Consider the following 13,781-nt stretch of genomic DNA (forward strand, 5'->3'; position numbering starts at 1 on the left):
AGGGGGCACCTGGATTTGAACCAGGGAACTCTTGATCTGCAGTCAAATTCTCTACCCCTGAGCTACATCCCCACCTATGTAGGGCCTCTCATTAGCACCTTTTCATCCATGGCACCACACCCAGGCTACCTACACATTCATCTCCCACTGTTTTCTCTAACTTTCTCTACTGTAGTCTGCATTCCCCTCTCCCTCTTCCATATTACCTGGCCCTGCTCCATCCCCCTTTGCATAGGTAAAGGACACATGACTCCATAGTTTCTCCTAGGTCCACACCAGTTGCCAGACAAGTATCAGGGGTCAACGGCCAGCATCTCATTGGGAGTTCTTCTTCCTGCAGAGAAGGATGTAAGCCACCCTAAAATTTAAAATCTCAAATTGTTAGTGAATAACAAACACAAATATTCAGTAATATATTTACAATAGGTGAAGCCCCTGATAGTTCTAATCCATAAGGGTTCTGGAACTAGACAAAGAAAAAGCTGCTCTGGTGGTTTATTTAAGGGGGTACATCAAAAACAGGGATGAGGTTTCAAGGGCAGAATCTTGTTTCATGATGTCTTACAGTCAGCAGGTTGATTGACATCTTGGCAGGTCACACCCATCTCAGGTGCTATGTGGGCCACAGCAGATCAGGATAGATATTCACAATGTCCCTGGGCAACTGACTAGAGGAAATGTCCACTGGTCATTCCCAGAAACCAGAAGCCTCCCTCCAAGAGCCTTCCATGCATGGTGACCAATATGCAATCTACGGACGGCTCCTGACAGACAAGAGCTGATGTTCCTGTTCTTTAATGGACCTCACATGAGACCCAGCAGAGCCTCTTCTATATGTCAAGGCCTCAAGGAGGGGGGCTTGTTATTTCTCTCCACCACTCCCTCTCTCACTAACCAACACTCATGGAGCTTGTAAGGTGCCAAGTCTGTCATCCATGTGGAGGCCACAGGGATGAGTGAACATTGATCTTGTTCCTTAAAAAGACTTCGTGCAAGTAAGAGAAAAACCCATGAGCCAAAATATTCTCTCAAGTAGCAGGAGCCTGAATAAAAAAACCAGAGGGAGAAGGGAGTTAGGATTCCCTGCCCAAAATGAAGCCACCAGGCAGGAGTAACACCCAAGGGTACTCTACAGGGCCTCCCCAGGTCTATCTGATGGGGGTTGTTATGGTATGGATGTAAGGTATCCCCGATGAAAGAAGGTTCAGAGGAGACATGATTGAGCTATAGCCTAAACCTAATCATTTCATTACAATTACAGTGTGACCTTTGAAATTACCATTTGCTTTCCTTCAGAGGTAGGATCATCAGTTCATCTGAAGCCACTCTTGCTGCTCTCTGGTCCCTGGGGGACTGTGGGAAAGTCTCACTCAACTTTTCTCCTGTAGAAGTTGGCCTTCTACATTTCCTTCCCCCAGAACCACCTAATTTTTCATTATCTCAAGTGAGCAAGGCCCAGTTACCAGTGCTCCATCCCTTCACTTGCGTGAGGGTCTTTTGCCTGTACCCATTCCTGGTTCTAGTCAGGGCACTCTGATTAGAGAGGAGCCCACCTCAGGCTGGCCGAGACCCAGGGGACAGTGGTTGGCAGGGTGGAAGGGAGCTCCTGGCCGGACAGGGAAGTCTGAAGACCCAGGCTCATGTACTGGGTAGGACCCAGGGAAGCCAGGCCAGGACCTCAGCCAGCCTGGTTAGAGAGCCACGCCCACCTCCAGAATGGACCCTGGCTATAGCCTGGGTCTCACTTACAGTGTCTGGACTCTGTCACCTCAGGATGAGCCCCACATCTCGCCTCTCTTTCTGTGTAGTTTATCAGCACTCATAGTCTCACCCGGATATACAGTTGGCCAAGCTAAAGGCATTAGCAATTGTGCTGGGTGATTTCCTATGTCTGCTGGGGTGGGCTGTGGTGGACAGATGTTCAACCAATCACCTATGGGATGCTGCCGTGAAGGCATTTTTGGATGTGATTGACACTTAAATCAGGAGACTTTAAGCCAAGCCCATTGCCACTCCAAGTGTGGGGGCCTTATGGAACCTTCTCTCCCTTCCTAAGGAAGAGAAGACGAGGCTGCTGAGAAAGAGGGATTTGTCAAACCCCTGATTGGAGAGTTTTACTATAAGGTCTAGTGACCTGGCTGGAGCAAGATCTCAGCTGACTCTGGCACCTGTTGCTGGGAGCTGAAGACACACGCCAAAGTCACTTCATCCAGCCAATTACAGACAGCTGTGTGCATGTGGGTCCTTGGAGTGTGTTATAAAGCACGGTGAGCAGAAGTGTAAATAATTCTGAACTGTGCCCTCAGACTGTCTTCAGACCAGAGCTGCCACATCTGCTCCTCCCAGGTCTCCAGATAGTGAGGCAATCATGCAGAAATCAGCATTATGCACTCCACAACTGTTTGGGACATTTCTTAAAATATTCTCTGTCCCCAGACCCTTGATCACTGACTCATCTTTGAAGATTTCATGATGTGTGGTACTGAACACCTAGCCTCCTCATCTCTCTCCATATTCACAGCTGAATCAGTGTGGTAGAAAAAAGTTTGAAACAGAACACTGTGTTCATTGAGTGCAAAAAGAGGGGGCACCTGGATTTGAACCAGGGACCTCTTGATCTGCAGTCAAATGCTCTACCCCTGAGCTATACCCCCTACTCTTTATGGGTGTCTAATAAGCACTCTAAAGCTGCCTGGCCACACTCTGGATTTTACCACCTTCACATGTGTGCCTACTGTCAGGCCATGGCACATAACATATCCTGGAACATCATTTACATCTACAAATGTAAGTTCCAATACCATTTTCCTGCCTATTAGAATTACTGGCTGTTAGGATGGACATTAGCAAGGGTCTGTGATCCCTCCAATCAAAGTTAAAGTTGTAAGATTCCAATAAGAACTAATCAGAAAGACTAGGGGTGGTTTGTCTGTATTTTTAGTGAGGGAGCTGGTAATTCTGATGTAAATCCAGTCTGGGTGACTCTGATTCAGCAATATGTCGCTCCATAATGTCAACTTTACAGAGCAATTAAGGAAGACCTTCAGAAAAACAAACAGATCACTGGCCACAGGAGTCCTCCTTTTGCCAGGTAACTAGTGGCACCAGAGACAACTGACACAAGCCATAGGAAGGGTGGTGCTGAGGGTGAATGGCAAGGAGAACACTGACCAGAGAAAAGACCAGTGTAGATTTGCCAATAATAATTTTTAAAAACACCAGTAGGGGACACCTGGATTTGCACCATGGACCTCTTAGTTTGCAGTCAAATGCTCTACCCCTGAGCTATGACCCCTTAGCATGTGTCACCTGTTCCCACACCCAAGGACTCCATGGTGCACTGTGAGTGTTATTCCTTCCTCCTTGATGGAAACTGCATGTGCACCACAGCCTGACAAAAGACCCTGCTTCAGGCCAGGATGTCACCTTCCAGTCTCCAGAAGACTTTCACTTGTCTGCAGGCTCTTTCCTACCCAGTCTGATTGATGCACATTCTCGATTCCCTCAGTAAATGGAATTTTCCCCTCTCCCTTCACTCAGAAGTTGAGATATATGGGAGGGAGGAAGGCTGGGTCCTGGCTGTGTCAATCACAAATCTAGGTTCTTTGTGTGTGTGTGTGTGTGTGTGTGTGTGTGTGTGTGTGGTGCTGGGGAATGAACCCAGGCCATGTGCATGCAAGGCAAGCACTCTACCAACTGCTATATCCCCATCCCAAGACAAATCTAGGTTCTAATGATGATTGTTGAATCCAGGTGAGGTTTCTCTGTATCAGAGATCTATGAGCTTAAAAGACAATATTTTTGTCCATTGCAAATCCAATACACAATGCAAATACAAAACCAAACTTTCTTCAGTAAAAATTCCAGCATGAAGATTGGAAAAACTGGAAGTACCGCAACTGCAGAGAAATTCAAATTATTGGGAAAAGGGGCTATGTCATTTTTTATAATCTGATGTTACAGTTGGAACACCCTTCTAGATACCAATTTCAGTATTTTCCAGCATATTACCAATGATAATACTTAAATAACCACTTCAAAACTCAGTGGTGCCACCAATAGCCACCCAGGATTAGGGAAGGTTCCCTGATTAGGCCCTGATTCTGTTACCTGGGACTGACTCCAATTCAGACCTTCTGCATAAGAACTTGCCTGGCTCCACCTTTTCAGAACCCCCCCCCCCCCCCTTTCCATCATTCTCCTTTGCAGTTTATGATGAAGTCAGTAGCAAATATGTACCTTGGTGAATGAGCAGTCTTCTCAGCTTGCTTCCCATGTGTAGAATATTAGAGGCCAAGAGATCTTTTCACTTCACATACAGTCTCAGTGTCTTTTAGTAAAGGTTGCTAATGCTTTGTCAATAGCTATCTTAAAAAAAAAAAAACTTCATGATTGTATTTTGAACATTAGGCATACATGAAGTGTAAATTACTCTAATTAGGATCCCCTTCTTGTGGTTGTACATGATGTGGAGTTTCACTGTGGTGGATTATTGCATGAACATAGGAAAGTTCTGTTCCATTCATTCTATTGTCTTTTCTATTCCTATCCCCTCTCCCTTTCCTCCATTCCCTTTTGTCTAACCCACTAAACTTCTATTCTCGGGATTCCACCTCTTGGGTCCCCTTCTTCCTCCGGGAGAAGTCTTTTCTGCTGTCCTTTAATAAACTTCTAATTTCTACTCTGAAAAAAAAAAAAAAAAACTTCTATTCTCCTCCCTGCCTTGTTGTGCATTAGCATCTGCATATCAGTGAGAGCATTTGACCTTTGGTTTCTTGGGATTGGCTTATTTACCAGCAAAAGTCATAAAGTCATTCTTCCTTAAGGCAGAGTAATATTCCATTGTGTATATATACCATGTTTCCTTTATCCATTCATCTATTGAGGGGCACCTAGGTTGGTTGCATAACTTAGTGATTGTGAATTGAGCTACTATAGATATTGATGTGGCTGCATCACTGTAGTATGCTGATTTTAAGTACTGTGGGTGAGACTGAAGATTGGGATAGCTAGGTCAAGTGATGATCTCATTCCACGTTTTCTGAGGAGTCTCCATACTGCTTTCCAGAGGGGTTGCATTAATTTGCAGTCCCACCAGCAATGTATGAGTGTACCTGTTTCCCCACATCCTCACCAATGTTTAATGTCACTTGTATTCTTGATAATTGCCCTTCTGACTGGAGTGAGATGAAATCTCAGTGTAGTTTTAATTTGTGTTTCTCTAATCTCTAGAGATGTTGAACATTTTTTCATATGTTTTTCGCCATTTGTATTTCTTTTTCTGTGAAGTGCCTGTTCAGTTCCTTTGCCCATTTATTGATTGGTTTAATGGATTTTTTGGTGTTAAGTTTCTTGAGTTTTTTGTATATCCTGGAGGTTAATACTCTACCTGGGGTGTAGGTGGCAAATATTTTCCCCATTCTGTAGGCTCTCTCTTCATGTTTTGATTGTTTCCTTTCCTGTGAAGAAGCATTTTAGTTTGATACCATCCCGTTTTTGATTCTTGATTCTTTGATTCCTTAGGACTCTTGTTTAGGAAGTTGGTTCCTAAGCTGACATGATGGAGAGTTGGGCCTACTTTTTCTTCTAGTAGGTTCAGAATCTCTGTTCTAATGCCTAGGTCCTTGATCCACTTTGAGTTAAGTTTTGTGCAGGGTGAGGGGGGCGTTCATTTCATTCTGCTACATATGGATTTCCAGTTTTCCCAGCACCATTTATTGAAGAGGCTATCTTTTCTCAAATGTAGGTTTATGGCTCCTTTCTCTAGTAGGAGACAACTGTATTTATGTGGGTTTTTCCCTGTGTCTTCTATTCTGTACCATTGGTCTTCATGTCTGTTTTGGTGCCAATACCATGCCATTTTTGTTACTACAGCTCTGTAGTATAATTTCAGGTACCATAAGCAGTATGATATTCTTTGTCCCTTCTGATTCACTTTGGCTTGAAGACCACTTTGTCTGATAGGAGGATAGTTGACAAGAAATAATATGTCTTCTTTTCCCATCCTTTTATCTTCAGTCTGTGGATATCTTTGCCTTTGAGGTGAGTCTCTGGTAGACAGCATATTGTTGGTTCTTGTTTTGTAATCCAGACTGCAAATCTATGTCTTTAGACATAGATTTGATGATGAGTTTAGGCCATTTTCATTTAGTGCTATTATTGAGAAATGATTTCTGATTTTTGGTGTAAATTGGTTTCTCCTGTGATTGACTGTTCTTCTAGGGTAGTTTCTCTCTTTGCTGGTTTTCACTTTTTTTCTCAATTCTTCTTTACGAAATATTTTATTGAGTATGTTTTGTAGTACAGGCTTCCTAATTGTGAATTTTTTTAACTTTTCTTTGTCATGGAAGATTTTAATTTCATTGCCAGTTCTGAAGCTTAATTTTGCTGGGTATAGTATTCTTGGTTGGAGTCTATTTTCATTCAGAGCTTGGTATATACTATTCCAAGGCCTCCTAGCTTTGAGGGTCTGGGTTGAGAAATCCACTGAGATCTAGTTTGGTTTCCCTCTAAATGTGACCTGTCAGGTTTTTGGCAATGTTTAAAATTCTCTCCTTATTCTGTATGTTAGGCATCTTCATAATACTGTGGTTTACTATAAGTTGACTCCCCCAATTGCCAGCGCCACATGATAGCTGCAAAATGGTTCCTTTGTCATCCTGGAGCAGTAGGAAGAGATGCAGCTTGACATTGTGGAGCACACCTTTTGGTAAGTCTGGCTGTGTGTTTGATCTTGGATCTCTCCATACCCAGACATGCCACAAACATCCTAAAAATGTGTGTTCCTTTAATTTCCTTATTCCTCCACTTTGATTGTGGGGGGACTGGTCTGAGTGGCACTGTTGGCAGTGGTGGGGGGCAGTGGGGCTGAGGCTCCTTCTTTATGTTGTAATATCCAACCTTCCGAGTCCCTGATCTGCTTTGAATATCCAGTATTAATTCCCAGTACAGTCCCTTTTTATTCAACCCATCTTGCTGAGAAGGTTCCTATCTGCTTTCTTGCTTTCATACCATGGTGCAGCCAGGAAAGCAACCTCATCTCTTCCAGCATCTTGAAACCTCCCTCATTGTGACACAACCATTCATGCATGGAATATATGTGATTATTGCAAAAGGTGATGGGCACTTTTTACAGGGATGGTAGGATGTGTCGTAATTGCTATGTCTTTTCTGGGAGGTTACTTGCAAGCAGAGTACTTTAAAGTGTGCATTTAGTTCATCTTGTAGAGTGTGCAAAGCTGTATGTACATGGTTAGCCATTGCAGTGTAGTTTGTAAGAATGAGAAAATGAACCTCTTCTGTGTGGGTGCTCACACTCCGCATGAACAGACTATTTGCATCAACAGTATTTCTGTGGGCTATTAAGATGCCTGGAACGGGATGATTGAGGGCAATTTTTAGCTTTTTCCACTTTTTAAAAAACTTTCATCCTCAAATCTAATTAGGAGACACATTTGAGCTATGTCATCTCTCATGGGTCCATAAAGATATGCAAATAAAATGGTTCTCAAAGATAGCCCTCAAGCAAATGCTGTATTTCTTGAGGTTGTATTGAAAGGGTTGTCATATAACTGTTGTGTAGGAGGCAGAGGTATGGACATGTCACACATAGTATACTCCACTTTTCCCATCTAGATTTAGATATTCTGGCATCTTGTTTCCATTGGTTTTTTAAATATTTTGATTTCCAATTTGAACCAACACGTTGAGACAACAATAAAACTAATTTCTGCTTATCCAGGTAGGACTCTGAAGCCAGAATCAAACCAATAAGAAACTCTATAGAGTTTAACATTGCTTTTTTTCTCTCCTTGGTCCACAGCTGTTATGAATTCATTTCTATGTACATTCCCCCGATTTTTGCTGTTAAGAATAAGCATAGTCTGGTGATTACTTTGGCATTGAAGCGTCCACCTGCAAGGTGTGACTCTGAAGTTGGCATGCTGGAATTTTCTCAAGTTATTGATCAAAAGACAGAGGCAATATGGCTGAGATAAGAGGAGAAGCAAAGTAGAACAGGGTCAGCTCAGTGGGAGAGCAGGAGGGCCTCCAGCTGTCAGGGAGGGTTGGCGCTCTTCTGATTAGGAAACCTGCAGGTTGTACAAATCCTATGAATTCCCATGACAATTCTTGGGATCTAATTTTCCAGATCAGATCCCTAATTGTCACACCTGGGAAGCTGTGAATTAAATTTACATCATAATTTAGCAGTCTTGCAGAATCAAATACTGCATGGAGTTCTCTGGAAATTTTTATGGCTGCTAGAAATAGCAATTTGGGTTCTTTATTATTCTTCACAAATGTCAATTCTACCCCTTGGTGTAAAGTTTTTTTCTATTATTTTTATTAGTTCATTAAAATTATACATAAGTTGGTTTCATTTTGACAAAATCAAACATATGGAATTTGGTTTCAATTCCATTCCCCCTTCTTGCACTCCCTCCACTCTCCATTATTCTCCTTTCTATATTCTATTGATTTTCTTTTCACTCACTTATTTTTCATTGATGCTTTCTACATATACATAAAGGTGAAATTATCTGTGTACCAATTATATATACATATAACATGATTTTGTTAAATTCATGCACTATTTCCTCCCATTTCCCATCCATTCTCTCTCCATCTGTCTCCTTCTTCTACTTCACTGATATTCCCTTTATCCTTATGATATTTGATACTTACGCACCTTCTTTCCCTTAATTTGCTCGCACTTCCACATAGGAAAGGAAACATTTCTTTTTTTTTTTAATTTTTATTGTTGGTTGTTCAAAACATTAAGGGAAACATTTCTTGATTTTTCTGAGTCTGGTTTATTTCACTTAACATGATCTTTACTATTTCAGACCATTTGTCACAAATTTTCATTGAGTTCTTCATTGGGTTCAAAAGGAGGGGGCACCTGGATTTGAACCAGGGACCTCTTGATCTGCAGTCAAATGCTCTACCCCTGAGCTATACCCCCTGCTCTTTATGTGTGTCTAATAAGCACTCTAAAGCTGCCTGGCCACACCCTGGATTTTACCACCATCACATGTGTACTTGCTAGTGTTAGACCTTCAATGCATTGTATCCTAAAAGTCATTTAAAATACAAGAGTAAATTCCAATACCTTTTTCCTGACAATTAGAATTATTGGATGATAGGATGAACAGTGGCAAGGGATTGTTTCCCCAGCCCCACTAAACTTTCATGATTCCAAGTTGAACTAATCAGAAAAACATTTGGCTGAGCACAGAAGCTCAGGGACTGGAGAGGGCTCTTGCCTGTTGAGAGGCACAGAAATATCTCCAAGCTTCAGATGAGCACAAGCTACAGACACAGAGGTGATAAACCATGGAAAAGAGTGACCATACCTCCTCAATATGCTGATGAGGCACACTGGAGAAGCCAGGACAGACTCTGGAGAGAGGGGAAGATGACCAAAGACCTTTCTAATAAGGAGACTGCTAAATAAGGAAGGTAGAAGGTGATACTGCAGGGTGCTCCTGGATTTGAACAAGGGACCTGCAGTCAAATACAGACATACTCCCCAATTCTTTAAAAGAATGAAAAGAAAGGAACATAATGACATAATTCATACCCTTGCCCATTAAAAGAGGGTAATAATTGAGATCCCTCTGCCACAGATTTGCATGGAACCATGTGTCTGGATCCATTCTTTACTCCAACAACAGCTGGAGACTCCAGAGCAAAGTTAGAAATAGCCACCGGCATTTGCATTCATGGAACAAGAAAGGAGCTGTGAGGGAAAAAGAGAGGCCACAGGCAAAGGCCTGAGAGGAGCTGGAGTCAGGTGTGAGGGGCAACTCTAGGTCCACATGGGTACACAAACAGGAGAGCCACAGGGTTGCCTAGGATCATGGCCCAGAGAGAGATGGAGGAGAAGAGGGTCAACATGAGGATAATTAATAGGTTGAGTAAGAGCAGGAAGATGAGGTAGAAATGAGGAGAGGTGTGAGCAAGAACCTGCAGGTTCTAAGACCTTGAGAGGGAACAGCCATGAGTGAGGTTTGGGTTGGGGTTTTGTGTAGAATAAGACTTGACTGTGCATCTGAACACACAAATGGCCAAAAATCAATACAAGACACTAATGAGCAATTAAACCAGAAGTTTTCTTTTCTCCCACATGAAAGTACAATTAGGTGGTCCAGGTTTGGCATGGCATAGCATAGGGACAAGTGCCATAGTCCTTCACTCCAATTATTCTAGTGCTCTGCCTTCAAGGTCCCAGTTGGCATCTCCCACTTTAGGATCACAACACTGTCCACAGTACAGCAAAAGAAGACAAGAGACAAACCTCTCCCTGTAAAATATTGTGCTAAAGTGGATTTAGAGTGGGGCCTGAGAAATGGCACTCTGATAGACTGTTCAGGTGATTCTAATTCATATTGGGGTTAAGAATAACCATAGTAGAGCCTCAGCATTGGCTGCTTGTGGTAAAGAGAATGTTTATCTGGTGTGCACTGAAGAAGAAGAGGAAATGGAGGCATCTGTGTAGGAGAGGATGTCAAAAGTAAGCATGAGTAGGGGGCACCTGGATTTGAACCAGGGACCTCTTGATCTGCAGTCAAATGCTCTACCCCTGAGCTATACCCCCTGTTGCCTTGTGTGTGTAATAAGCACCTTAAACCTGGATGGCCACACCCAGGAGTCCCCACCTGGAGATATGCACTTGCTAGAGTTCTGCCATCATACACTAACTTCCTGCTAGGCCACACCCCTTCCTGTCTATACACCTGTAGGTGTAACCATTACCTTCCTCCTCCTTAGAACCTGGCTGAGGGTGGGGCCTAAAAATGGTGGCTGTCTGCAGCAGGAACCTCCTTCACACTGAACCAGAGGAGCCAGAGTACAAGAGCTGGCTGCTCAGCAGACCCTTTGGAGGTGAGGGTGGCACTGGGAAATGGCACTTTGATAGACTGTCCAGGTGATTCTAATTAGTACTTGAGGTTGGGGTATGGGATGGGCAAGAGCAAACATTGGTTTCCCCCTGAGACCTCCATCCTCTGGGAAGGGACCTAGGGATCCCATGTGCCTCTAGCAGCTCCCTGCAGGATCTGAGTCAGAGACAGGTTTGATCTATTGCTTTGATCTGTGCTTGTGTTAGTCAGCTTCTCACTACTGTGACTCTTTTAGTCAGTTTTTCATCACTGAGACCAAAACACCTGACAAGAAAAATTTTAAGGAGGTAATGTTTGTGTGGCGCTCATGTGTTCAGAGGTTCATCCATCCCAGTCAGCTCCATTCTGCAGGTCTTCAGCTGAGGCAGAACGTCATGGCAGATGGTGTGGTAGAGGAAAGCAAGTCAGGACATCACTCCAGGAAGCATAGAGAGATTCCCTCACCACAGACAAAATATATACCCCAAAGGCAAGTCCCCAGTCACCCACCTCCTCTAGCCACACACCACCTACTTCAGTTACCAACCGGTTAAACCCTATCAGGGGATCAAGGCACTGATAATATTAATGCTCTCATAACCCAATCATTTCACCTTAAACCTTCTTTCATTTTCTCACACATTAACTTTTAGGGGATACCTCATATCTAAATCATAATGGTGACCATAATACCTCACAAGAACCCCATTTAAGGAATAAATGTTGATTTTGGACTCATGAATTCAGAGGGTCAGTTCATGGTTATCTTATTGCAGTATTTTGGGCCAAAAGTGAGGCTGAGTATCATGGAGAAAGAGTGTGGCAAATGAAATCTACTCAGTTCATGATAGTGTTAAACCACAATGCAAATAAAAGACCACTGACTCTATTTTTAAATCAAATAAAAGCAAGCTTGTAATTCCGGCCATATAGGAATGTCTCACCCAAAACTCGTGGGAATAGAAGACAGTACTCCAGCTCTCTAGGAGCGCAGCTTTATAGCACAGAAAGTTTCAAAAAGGGAGGCGTGTCTTGAGAACTTACAGACAACAGAATTTTGACAAGCATCAAACAAAGGCAGGTAGTAGGTTCATGGTCTAAATAGTTCAGTAGTTAGGGAGTAAATTTAGATCCCAACATCAGAATTTATGAGGCACCATTAGGATTGCAGAGAGGGTTGTTATCTGGCCAGGGAAAGCCAGAATTTATGAGGGGCCACTAAGGTTTCAGAGAGGGTTGATATCTGGTCAGAAAAATCCAGGAATAGGTGAGTTCAAGGCACGGGCAGGCATTCCAAGTAAGTTTAAAACATCAAAATATGGCCACGCCAAATAGAAATCCTAATATTTTACAGATAACAGAAATGAATATTTTATAACTTGTGACAAGATGGCTCCTGATCTTAAGAGGGAATTAGGCTGGGTTTATCAGGAGGCAGGAAGCAGAGATAGGAATTGAGCCATCAGGAACTAAATTTAAACCCCAGTGATATCCCAGTGGCTACATCTCCAGGTATACCCCAGATGCCTCCAATTACCACCCAGTTAGTCCATGCAAATGGTTCATCCATCAGATGGATTAATGCACAGTTTAGTTCCTTTATAAGGGAAGGCCAAAATCAAGCCTATGTAGGGGGCACCTGGATTTGAACCAGGGACCTCTTGATCTGCAGTCAAATGCTCTACCCCTGAGCTATACACCCTGCTACTTTTATGGAGTTCATAATAACTTTAAGTCCTACAGCCACTCGAGACAACCTGTGACGTGTGAGTCACTTCTTCAGGATGGGAGCTCTTGGCAGCTGCCAGGCCTGGGTCAGAGGAAACTCATCAGACTGCTGCCTACAACAGACAGCCTCCCCTCCACAACAGTCCTCAGCCTGTGTCTTCCCAGCTTTGGGGCCCTGTGCAGGTAGCAGCCTGGAGAAGCACTAGATGCTAGAATGGCCCTCACAGCCAAATACTGCGCCTTCATGGTGGGACCTACCAGAACACACTCCACTGATACAGGTGTCTGCTCTGACCCACTTCTTCACATTTGGGACTGACCCTCCTCCCAATCCTCAGTTAAGGGCACTTTCTACAAAATAAAATTCTACAACAAATGATAACCCTTCCAACTTCTCCTCCAGTTAATATACACAGAGAATGATGCAGTCGTGGAAGCAGATTTAGGAATCTGAATATTGAAGAACCAACACCAAGACAGCTCAAGGAGCAGGACATGCTCTCAGCAGCTTGGCAGGAGGAGGGTGACACAGACGCCCGCAGCATTGACTCTGAAGTCTGACAGCCTGGGTTTTAATTTCAGGAGTTGGACACTTCTCCCTTGTTCCTCATCTGTAATCCTGCAAAATGGAGATAATAACAAAGGAAACTATCAATAACATGAAGAGAGAGCCAACAAAATGGGAGGAAATCTTTACCACACGCACATCAGAAAGAGCACTAATCTCCTGGGTATATAAATAATTCAGAAATTTTAACACCAACAACGACAACAACAACAAAACACAAATAACCCAATCAATAAATGTATAAGGATTTGAGTAGATACTTCACAGAAGAACATATACAATAAGTCAACAAATATATGAAAAAAATGTTCAACATCTCTAGTAGTTAGAGAAATGCAAATCAAAACTACTGTAAGATTTCATCTCACTCCAGAATAGCAGTTATCCAGAATACAAACAACAATAAGTATTGGTGAGGATGTGGGGGAAAAATTACAGTCTTTCAATGCTGGTGAGACTGCAAATTGGTACAACCACTCTGGAAAACAGTATGGAGATTCCTCAGAAAACTTGCAATGGAACCACCATTTGACCCAGCTATCCAACTCCCCAGTCTCTACCTAAAGGTCTTATAATCAGCATATTACTATGACAAAGCCACA

The 13,781-nt window shown here is 42.9% G+C and overlaps 5 non-coding genes across 5 annotated transcripts; all 5 read right to left on the reverse strand.

Annotated features, from left to right (window-relative positions):
• Positions 1-72, reverse strand: Trnac-gca (transfer RNA cysteine (anticodon GCA)). The gene has a single exon. It is a non-coding gene; the product is annotated as a tRNA-Cys (tRNA).
• Positions 73-2,582: 2,510 nt separating this feature from the next.
• Positions 2,583-2,654, reverse strand: Trnac-gca (transfer RNA cysteine (anticodon GCA)). The gene has a single exon. It is a non-coding gene; the product is annotated as a tRNA-Cys (tRNA).
• Positions 2,655-8,893: 6,239 nt separating this feature from the next.
• Positions 8,894-8,965, reverse strand: Trnac-gca (transfer RNA cysteine (anticodon GCA)). The gene has a single exon. It is a non-coding gene; the product is annotated as a tRNA-Cys (tRNA).
• A 1,563-nt stretch (positions 8,966-10,528) lies between these two features.
• On the reverse strand, positions 10,529-10,600 carry Trnac-gca (transfer RNA cysteine (anticodon GCA)). Its single transcript has one exon. It is a non-coding gene; the product is annotated as a tRNA-Cys (tRNA).
• Positions 10,601-12,513: 1,913 nt separating this feature from the next.
• Positions 12,514-12,585, reverse strand: Trnac-gca (transfer RNA cysteine (anticodon GCA)). Its single transcript has one exon. It is a non-coding gene; the product is annotated as a tRNA-Cys (tRNA).
• Positions 12,586-13,781: the final 1,196 nt, after the last annotated feature.

The sequence above is a fragment of the Marmota flaviventris genome, chromosome 1, assembly GCF_047511675.1.
Source record: "Marmota flaviventris isolate mMarFla1 chromosome 1, mMarFla1.hap1, whole genome shotgun sequence".
Lineage (NCBI taxonomy): Eukaryota > Metazoa > Chordata > Mammalia > Rodentia > Sciuridae > Marmota > Marmota flaviventris.